We start from the raw sequence: 10552 nt of genomic DNA on the forward strand, positions 1-10552 counted from the left end.
TTCTTTTTTTTTTCCTCAAGTATGTGACAGGGTTCTTTTTTATCATTGTTGGAGCCTTTACAAAGTAAAACAAAGATGATGATGAAAACCAGAAGCACTGAAAAAGCAGTGGCAAACCATTCGAGATTATCCTCTTTCTCCTGCTGTTGAGTAATTTTCATTTTTCTTCTTTAAACAGTCTCTTTCCTCCCCTGCAAAGTCTGGGCCAGTCGTAACCTCATGAGAGAGGGTGTGGTACTTTTGTGCAGTATCTGAGAGTAAGTGAAAATCTGTGCTGCCTGATGTGTGTGATAGGGTGCTTTTTCAGAGTCATTATCCTGACTTAGATAGATAAGGCCTAGCTGGTCAGCTTGTCGTGTTCCTCATGTGCTAGAATTACTAGGGCACGCAAGCCTCAGCCTGGGTCAAAAGGACTGAAGTTGCCATTCTGCAGCTTGAGAGGAAACACTGCTGCTGATTTTATCTAGTATAGTTTATGGGGTTTTGTTCTTTTTTTTTTCAGGAGCTGGCAGAATAATTATAGTGTGTGATTTTAATCTGAGCAGTGGAAATCCCATGCCCTCACTCTCTCCTCTTATATGGGACACTTGTTTTTCTGAAGTGTAAATCTCAGTTTTCAAATGTTGGCTTTCTTGCTTCCAAAAGAATTGTTATAGGGAGAAAAGGGGATCTTAGAGGTGCTGTTAGATCTTCATCATTTTAAATACCAGCAAAACTAAGATTGCTTGGTTGTATCTGTGCCTGAGACAAATGTTTGGTTTTCTCTGCTCAGATAGGAAGAAAAGAGGCTTTAATTGAGCCTTGATTTGGATCATTTTAACTGAAATGAGGGTCTCCTCTCAGATTTGATGGGGATTATTTTCAGTTTGGTCCTTGTGTAAAGATTTCTTCATCAGAGTGGATCTTGGTGAGGCAAATCTCGCCCAGAAAGAGGGCTGGCCCTCTCACTTTGGGGTGGTGGATCTGTGTATTGCTATCTTGCTTTTGTATGTATGTTTTGTTCAAGGGGAGCAAATGGGAGCAAGAGGAGTTCTTTGACTGCTGGCTTGGGTCCAATAAATGGCACTGGAGGACAGAACAGCAGAGGTGATACTGAGGATGGAATAATTCTGTAAAAGATGTGGTTAAACACACTAACTAACAAATAATGAGAGACCCAGAGTGTGTGACACAGGCTCTTCACACTGCCAGAGCCTCATGCCTTGTTCAGAAGCTGCATTCAAGAGGAACTTGAGGCATATGTGTATGTTTGTGGTCACATACATGTGTGCAGATGCAGACACCCTTGCTGAAAAAAGCAAGAATTGCTTCGACTCGGGAGGATAAAAATACACCAGGCTGTATTTGTCTTCCTTAGTCTTTTGTGGTCTGACCATGGAATATATTTATTGATACTGGTTCAGTGCTGAAGGTAGGGATGGGGCAGACACAGTCAGATGAAAATCGGTGACAGAAGGGGCTACTGTGTGTCTGTGTGCACAGGGGAAATGGCACACACCTCTAACTATTGTATGGTGAAAGTGAATAGAAGGGATGTCAAAGGGAAAGGAGGAACAACAGGAGGAATCTGGAAAGCATAAGAACTGAAGACTCTTGGCACTACATTAGAGCAAGCTGCCAGGGCTCCAGCATGAACTCCCCTTGTGGTCTTGTATAGTCAGGACAGCAAAGGCCAGCTGCTGTTCTTGTACCTCTCACAGCTCTGTCACAGTGGTGGCTTAAGTGGGGGACTCGTGCTCTTGTGCTTATGAGAAGCTCCTAAAGCTTCTGCCTGCCAAATCTGAGTTCAGCAGCTGCATTTCAGACATGCCACTGTATGACATTGTTTCTTCCTCACAGGCTTGGGTTTGTTTTCTTGCCAACTCTGAAAGCTCTGGGGAATAAAGACTAGCAGAAAGCCTCACAGATCAATAAAGTTTTTAATGTAGGTAGCAGCTTCTTATTTTTTTCTTCAAATGGATGTTTTCCCCACTCTGTCCAGCAGTTCTGAGAAGGGACTGATCAATGAAGCTGCAAAGAGGGGTTTATTATTTATTTCTGTGTAAGGACAACTCATGCTGGTATTACAGATGGCTGAAAACAGAATAGTCAATCCTATTTCCTTACTTAAATAAAAAAGTAAGGAAATAAAAAGCAGTATAGAGCAAACACAAAATACTGGTTTGCTGTGTAAAGAGGACAATTTGCCACATATAAAAGTAATGATATATTTTGGGTGCAAGTGGTGAGTCTGGGATGACCCAAGAAGCCCTTCTAAATCTTGTCATGCCAGAAACTGTGTCTTGATCTGGTGTTCCTTCTGGATCATGCTGGACTGGTGATCCTTTCCTCAGAGCAGGTCTGTTGCAGTCTTTTTGCTGTAGTGATAGTGAATGCCTCCTCTCATCTAAAATGCTCTGAAGTATTTTTTCAAGAAAGATGTTTGGATTTTTGTTGGGTTGGGTTTATTTTGTTCTCTTCTGATTTTTGCCACGTACGGCTGGCACCAAGTTATGTACCAGCTTGCAGTCAGTCTCTTGCAGTGTTCTGTGATTCAAGGCAATGACTTCTGAAGAGCTCTTTCCACTTTCTAGTACTGTGTGTACTCAGCCAGCACCTGTTATTCAAAGGAAAATTCTGAAATGTCAGCAGCTTGTTATCCTTACATCTCAGACTGACTGTCCACCTGCTTGAGTGGATTGTGTATCTCAGCTGAGAGGATAACATCTTGAAGCTGCTTTTTTTTCTCATTTCCTCAGGAATAGCTAGAGTTGGTGCTATAGAACTTTATAAACTGGTTTCAAGTAGGAAAGGATGAAAAGTTTGCATTCTTGTTCTTAATTTTCCTATTGCTGTAGAATATTGTCCTGTGTTTTTAAACTGGCTTTCAGGACTACAGAGTGCCAAGTGAAGCCTTTGATCATGTTGTGGTTCAGATATGTGGCCGTGGAAGAGTGGAGCCTCCATAACTGGAAGATTGCATAGATATCTGGATTATGGCAGTAACAGCCATATGCAAAACTGACACTTAACAAACACTTGTCTGCCTACTGATATATGCCAAGCCTTTGTACAAACCAATGAGCACTGAAAAAAACCCTGAAAGTAATACTATATTCCACTCCTTTGTCTCCTCCTTTTAAATTTACCCCTTTTAAAAATAGCCACAGGGACAGTGTTTTATTTATTCTTCAGGTTAGAGCCATGAGTGTCAGATGTCTCTGCTCCATGCTGTCTGTGTACAGGCAAGGGTAAAGATAATGGCTGATTTTGGTAGGGGATCCAAGCATCTCTTTCACATTGGGTTTCCTGAGGTGAAGACTGCAAATCTTCAAGAAAGCTAGAACCTTTTGTTTAATGAAAATTTTTACTTAATCAGAATCCTCTTTAAAAAAAGTTAGGGATATTTTTAATAGTCTTTTTTCCTCCCAACTTTCTCACGTCTTTCATGTGTCTCTCTTAAATTCTCTCTTGCATTAAAATGTTTTAGAAAATTATATTTTTTAATATATTCCTGCCCCTGGAAGCTCAGCCAGGGGAAGTTGCATTGGCTGTGTTAGTATGGAATCTCCTTTGCTCCATGTCAGGTGAGTGTGGTGAGAGCCTGTCCCAGCAGTGTCCAACCAACATGTGCCATCAGTGTTTGTACTCTTGGACTGAGCTAGAGTCAGCAGTGCAATGAATTTTGGACTTTTTTTCATCCTCTGCGTCCAGCTTGCACCTTTCGGTGATTGGATTTTTTGGGAAATTTTCTAGAGAGCCAGGTAGCTGACAATGTTGGTAAAGTGACCATGCCAATACCTTATTACATTAAATGATTTCCATGTGAATTCCCCAAGAACCTTTCTCATTTTCAGAGGATTTGCCTATGGCAAACACGTATAAGAGCACCAAAGGTGGCCACCTGAAGTGTTTATGCTGATGTTGATTTATTGTTGATTGAATCCACCAGTTGATCACAGAGTTGGTGGGTTTTGGAGCACTGGCTGCATGAGAGCAGGAGTGTGCTGGACTGGCAGTGCAGAGTGGGTGCTAATTTTCTGTGGTGCCTCAACTCTGCCAGAGCCTTCCTGCATGCTGGTGATTTAGAGAGCAGATGCTGGAGAACTGGTTCCACAGCCTTTCCAAATGCTTCCTGGGTCTCAGCCCTGCACTGGACAGTGCTCACTTACCCACTGCTAATTCCCTAGTTTAAACAAACTGCTTTGTGTGGGTAATTCTGTGGTCCCAGTGACTTTACTCAAGTCATTTCTCCAGCCCTCATAAAATTGCTTTGATTAAGAAAGGGGTGGGGTTCTTGCCCACAGATCGCATCTGCTTTCTGAAAGCTTCCTGGGGCTGTAGCAGAAGTTTCTTTTGCAAACAGATCCCTTTTGTCTTGCGCTGAAGTGACCCATTCAACCAGCTAGCCTTGATTTGCATTTTGATGTTTACTTCCACACCAAACAACAGCAGCAGTGGTGCAGAACCACGGTGTCTGCCCAGCGCTGGGACTGCCCGGGTTCACTGAAGGTCTTGGAGTTCTGGGGAGTGCTTACCCATCCACAGATAAGGAGGATGTCACCAGCGGTGCCAGGAGCACGATGCTGCTGTCAGAGACACCCCAGATAAGCACATGTTCTCGTGTCCCAGTGCAGCACTGGGAGGTGAGGCAGGAGAAGCTGCTGAACTGGCTTAGGCTGCAGTGGGAAATGAGCAGCCCTGCAGAGCGTGTCCCAGATTCTGGAGCAGCCTCACTATTCTGCAAGAGCCATGGCAGATGTGCCCGGGAGCAGCAGTGGGACGGCTGGATCGGTGGTGAGAGGGATGGACAGCATGGACCACGCTCCGGGATTTCCCCTGCGCACCCGCCGGGGCTGGAGCAGCCAGGGCTGGCCTCTGCCGGGAGCACAAGGAAGTGTGCAGCATTGTGGGGAGAGGAAGCCAAAGCGATTTTGCAGCAGATACGTGTGCTTTACCTTCAGCCACCTTGGTGAGCTGACGGGAGTGGCATCATCCAGGTGGCAAACTTGTAACTCTCCTTGTGTGTCTCCTTGCTTCCCTCTCCCAGCTCCTGAATGTCCCTTCACTGATTCTCCCCTCCCTGTTCTCTTTCTATCACCACAATAAACTAGCTGCTCATTTCAGGGGCACTTTGGGCCATCCTTCGAGGACCTTACATCTGTCCACATCCCCATTCCAGGAATCCTAAAACCAGCTAATTGGAAATGTGAGGCAGAGGGATGTGTTAGGATAGGCAACTACAGCCACCGGCACTCAATTTAACCTGGCCTGGGTGCTGTTGGCTCTGCTTTGCCAAGTGCTCAGTTTACAGTCTAAACTCTGCATCCAGTGTTTACACAATGAGAAATAAGAGCCTAATTTGCAGTAAAAGATTTGCATTGTACAGTCTGGGCTCTGTGCTTCTGTTAAGCTCCCTGCCCTGGGTCATCTTCACCCCAGATGCCAGCAGGCAGCTGATAGCTTCCTGATCCATGGACATTGTTGGTGTTCAACAGGCTATCAAGGAAAAAGAGATCAACTGATGGAGAGCACTAGAGAAAATTGCCATGGTGGTGTCGTACATAATGCAAAGATTCTGATTTACGGATAAGGACGAGATTTTTTTCTCCCCTCATTTTTCAGGGGCTCTATCATATGTTTAGTTTGGATTTTTCCTCTATTGCAGGTAGTTTTAAATTTACTGGTAGAATTTTTAGAAATTATAGGAGTCACCTTTGTCTTCTCATTGGAAAGGAGTATTTTCAACAAAGATGTCACAGATTTCAAACTTCCCAACTTAATGAAAAATTATGAGGGTTAGCTGAAGCAGTGAGACGTGGACAAAGAAAGTCACTGAAAATGAAGATTCAGAAAGTTGAATTTCAGACAAAGATGATGTTTTCTCTAGGTTTCCTATTCTGGGGCATAGTAAATTGGGGCATGCATAAAAGATGCAGGAAATAATTGTTCTTCACTTGACCATGTTCAGCCTTAACTGGCATTGTGTGTTGAAGCTGTAAATAGCTGGGGGTATCCCAAGAGGAGTGAACAGCACCTCTAGAACATTTAGACACCATAACCTACACGATAGGGAAGGAAGGACTTTTTGGGTGGGCCAGGTGACATTTTTTACAAAGGAAATGAATATAGAGAATTGCTGGTAGTTGTCCACATCCATTGGTGAGAAGACAGGAGGTAACCAGTCTGTAGTAGAGGAGCACTAAGCTGTTGGACAGAAAAAAATCATCTCAGTCTTGGCATGCTTGGTTCTGGGTGGATGGTTGTATGTCCTTTCAGCCCTACACTGTTCCTCACCCAAGCCATGTTCAGGAGGATGTGTCATCTACTCAAGAGCTCTAACTGAGTGTTAGAGAGAAATACACCGTTCATGTGGGACTTCCTTTATTCTGTCACAGAATTATTTGTGAAATACAAATACCAAAACTGCTAATTGAGCATGGACCCTCAAATGAGTGTTGTGAAATTTGGTGAAGATTCAATTACTTATTTTACCTGAGACACTGTCCCAAGATGTGTTCCAAAAAGTCACTTATATAGGTATTTCCTAAAATCTTAGTTTGTTGCATTTGTTTGAGATATTTTTAATTTGGGGCTTATTTAATGTAGTTGCTCAGTGAGACAAACCTGAGGAAACTATGATGTCTATGTATTTATGATGTTGTCCTTCCTTCCCCTTTAGAATTTATTGGCCAGTTCAAGCCAGAGATGCTGAAATACTGTTCTGTTCCTTGTAAATTAACCTAATTTAATTTACAGAGGACAGGGACACTGTTGGTGCCTCTGTTGAAGGTGGCATCAAGGTGCTTACTAAGATGTTCTAAGCAGAATAATTCTTTGTCTAGATGACAGTTCATGGTAATCTTACCCTTCTTTTTTAATCCCTGATGTCACTGTTATTCAATGAATGAGAGGTATTAGGTATCTAGATTTTTTTAGGTGATTTTGCAAAACATGGAAGAAATGCACTGGGGTTTGCTGTCCTGGATTTAGAACAAACAAAAGACTAGCCTTGAAATCCTGCAGACATTTGAGTGATGCCAAGCAGATCTGGTCTATAAAATTCACAGTAATGGATACATAATTGTTTGGAACCTTGGTGCAGTATTCTAACAAAGTCTGTCACTTGCTGTAAATGAAGCAGCTTTGTTTGACTCTACATCACAGATCTCACTGTATTCCTGTCCCACTTATGGCATTTCCTGTAGGGCTGAAATGGAACCACACATATTTGTAGCCCAGAACTGCTGTCTCTTAGGCATTGCTGGAGTAGTTCATAGGGAGAATTAAACAGGAGAATAAGGGCAGGTGTTTGTTGTGCTGAGTCAGGCTGAAAGTGATCAAAGGAAAGCATCAAAAATTAGAGGTGACAGAACTATACAAAAGCAAAATTTGGAAAATAAGTCTGAACTGTAAATAATAAAGCTGTTACTCCTTCTGGCCTTGCAAGAAAGCAGACAGTCTCAATCTAGTGACACAGTCACATCTGTTCTGAGATAGTATTCTTCAGCTTGTTCACACAGAAGTACTCATCAGCAGTTTCCCCACAAACTTCTTTGGAATTTACCTCTGGAAATGATGGGTTTTAAGCAAGATTTCTTTGTTACAGATTTCTTTTACTTTTCACAGGTTTCTAAGACAGAATTCTCTTTGAGCTCCCCTTTGTTCTCTGTGTCTTTATTTTTTAATGAAAATCCTTTCTGATGTGTGACTGACTGCTCTCAGATGAATCCTTTGAACTGTTTCCAGCTCTGTTATCAAAAGCTGCACAAATCTTCTCCTAGTGACAAAATTTAGCAAACAAGAGGCAAACATAAAAATCATGAGCAGGTAAGCCCATGGAGAGGAGAGCTGGTCCAACTGGAAATAATCAAATTTGAAGGCAGTTTCTAGCATCTCAAAGCCACAGTGTTGGGCACTTTGGGTCTGTGATGCTGATGTGATAGGTCTCGTATCCAAAACTTAGAAGGAAATGCTGTGAGTTCAGCTCTAGTAAAACCAGAGTTGATCACACACTAAAGGGTTTTAAATAAATTTTTTAAGATTTTAGTGTTAGATGTTAATTTTGTTTCAATATATTGCCCTACACTTACAGAAAAAATAAGGAGAGACTTTGGGACTTCGTTGCTTGCCTAGACTCTGTGGTATAGGGAATTTGTTTTGAAACCACGTTGTGGCTTTCAGCTCATGGGGTTTGCTTTGCTTTGAGGTTTTCTTTGTTTTTGAGTCAAAGAAAATCATAGTAAGAAAACTGTCTCCCCAGAGATCACTGCATCAGCGCTTTTAATCTCTAGGATTATACTGCTTTGTAGAATGTCAGACTGCTTCAATGTCGACAAATTTACTTTGTCTGAGGCATTATCCTATGAAGACCTACAAAAGTATTAGGTGAAAGGTGAAGGGAAAGTGTCAGCCAGTTGAACATTTCCAATCTCTACTTTTCCACAAGCCTGTTAATATCAGGCTTCCAGTTAAAGCTCTGTAGGATGGTACAGAGACCAGTGAGCAAATAGCACAACAGAGCCCTGAATACACAAGTTAGAGTAAATGCACAAGTACACAATTACAGCCATGGGCAAAATATCAGTCTTGGCACTTCTCACCACATGTAGGTAGTAAGAAATGCAAATTCAGAAATCTTTTACTAGCCAAGTACAGTAATTGTAGCCAGAAAAGTCTGCGGAGAAGAAAATGAGAGAAATGTTTTCTTTCAAAGGAAATACGATGTGACTCAGAAAACAATATTTTGGTCATATCTGGCATTAACATAAGCTGATAAGCAAAAATTAATTCAGCAGTAGTCTCGGAAAAAAATACTCTCTGTACAAACAGTAAACAAAGCAGCAAACACATAACTTGGCAGTGGTTGGAATGTGTGAAGACGTGCTCAGTGCTGTGCAAGAGAGGATAGCAAACTTGCCAAGCCAAATTTAAGCTAAACAGTGGCCTATCTATCAGTCTGCCAGGGAAAGCCAAACTGCAATGCCAAGGAAAATATAAAGGTTAAAATATCAGTGAATATAGTGATCACTGAGAGAGATGTTTTGATTGATGGATGTATATATTTACAGTTAAACATGCTAAACAAGTGGCAAGTGATGCCCTCGGTAGATCTACAGACAAAACAATTGCTAGAGGAAGAGCATGCATGTGATTTTGGCTTTTCTCTAGCAAAACTGCAGAAAAAATTAATGTTTTGGAAGCAAAACAAATAACATCTTCTGGATAAGTTACTCCAAGAATTAGACTGCTTCTGTCACTAAGTCCAGCAGAGCTTGATGAACTGCTTTGAATTTTTTGAAGAAAAAAACCCGACAATAATCTGTATTTCTCAAGTAATAGAAGAAATAAGCAAATAGATAGAATCATTGTGCTGAAGCACATGAAGCCAAGGACCAACTGACCAGTGCCTCGATCCCTGGCAAGGTAATGGAGGCCTCACTCTGGAGACATCTCTTCACGTGGATGAGAAGAAGATCAGGAGTAGTCAGCATGGGTTGACTAAAGGTAAATCATGGTTCACCAACCTGGTTGTGTTCTACAGTGAAGGAATAACCTGGGTGGATGAGGGGGGAGCGGTGGATATTGTCCACCTTGACTTCAGCAAGGCTTTTGGCCCTCACAGCATCCTCACAGGCAAACTCAGGGAGTGTGGAGTGGATGAGGGCACAGTGAGGTGGATTGAACTGGACGAACAGCAGATCCCAGAGGGTTGTAATCAGTGGCACAGGGTCTAACTGGAGATGACTAGTGGTGTCCCCCAATACTGGGCCTAGTATTTTTTAACTTCTCCATCAATGACTTGGTGAAGGGGCAGAGGCCTCCTCAGCAAGTTCACTGGTGACACAAAACTGGGAGGAGTGGCCAATACCCTAGAGGGCTCTGCTGACCTCGACAGGCTGGAGTGATGGGCAGAAAGTCCCCACAAAAAAAAAACGTTTGGAGCTCTTGTTGCACTGTAATACGCTGGCTGCCCAGCAGAGGATTTTGAGAACCAAAAAAATCTGTATCCTCAATCCAACAGAAGTAGGAGTAAATATCGACGGAGTTGCCCCTGAGCTAATTTCCAGGCAGAAGCTAGAGAGAAACTGTGAGTAGGCAAAGAAGTGTCACAAACTTTACCAGTGGTCACACTCATTCTTCTGCCTGGAGAAAAGAGAAGCTTCATCTTCTCATACATCCCAAATGGACTGAGCATCCAATATAGCTTTGTTTGTGAAGATACTGAAACCTTCAATAAGTCTTATGTCAGAGAGTTCAGGAGCTGATTGCAACACATACCAGAGCTGTTCAGAATGACAAGAATGCCTTCAGGCAGGGATGGATGCTGCTTACTGCGCAAATATAGTGATAGAGATCAGGGACTTGATGTCCAGTGGGATATACATGGATAGGAACAAGATGCAAAAAGAGACAAAATACACAAGTTCTAAACATACAATGGAGCAAAGGGGGAAAGGTGAGAGTCTAGACTTGAGAAAATGCACTGAAGTAGAACATAGCCATTTTAACCAGGGCTACCTGGAGTTGGCCTAGTCTTTGCTGCCCAGCCTAGAAGGCCACACACCCAACA

This window comes from Prinia subflava, chromosome 28 (assembly GCF_021018805.1).
Source record: "Prinia subflava isolate CZ2003 ecotype Zambia chromosome 28, Cam_Psub_1.2, whole genome shotgun sequence".
NCBI classification, from domain to species: Eukaryota; Metazoa; Chordata; class Aves; order Passeriformes; family Cisticolidae; genus Prinia; species Prinia subflava.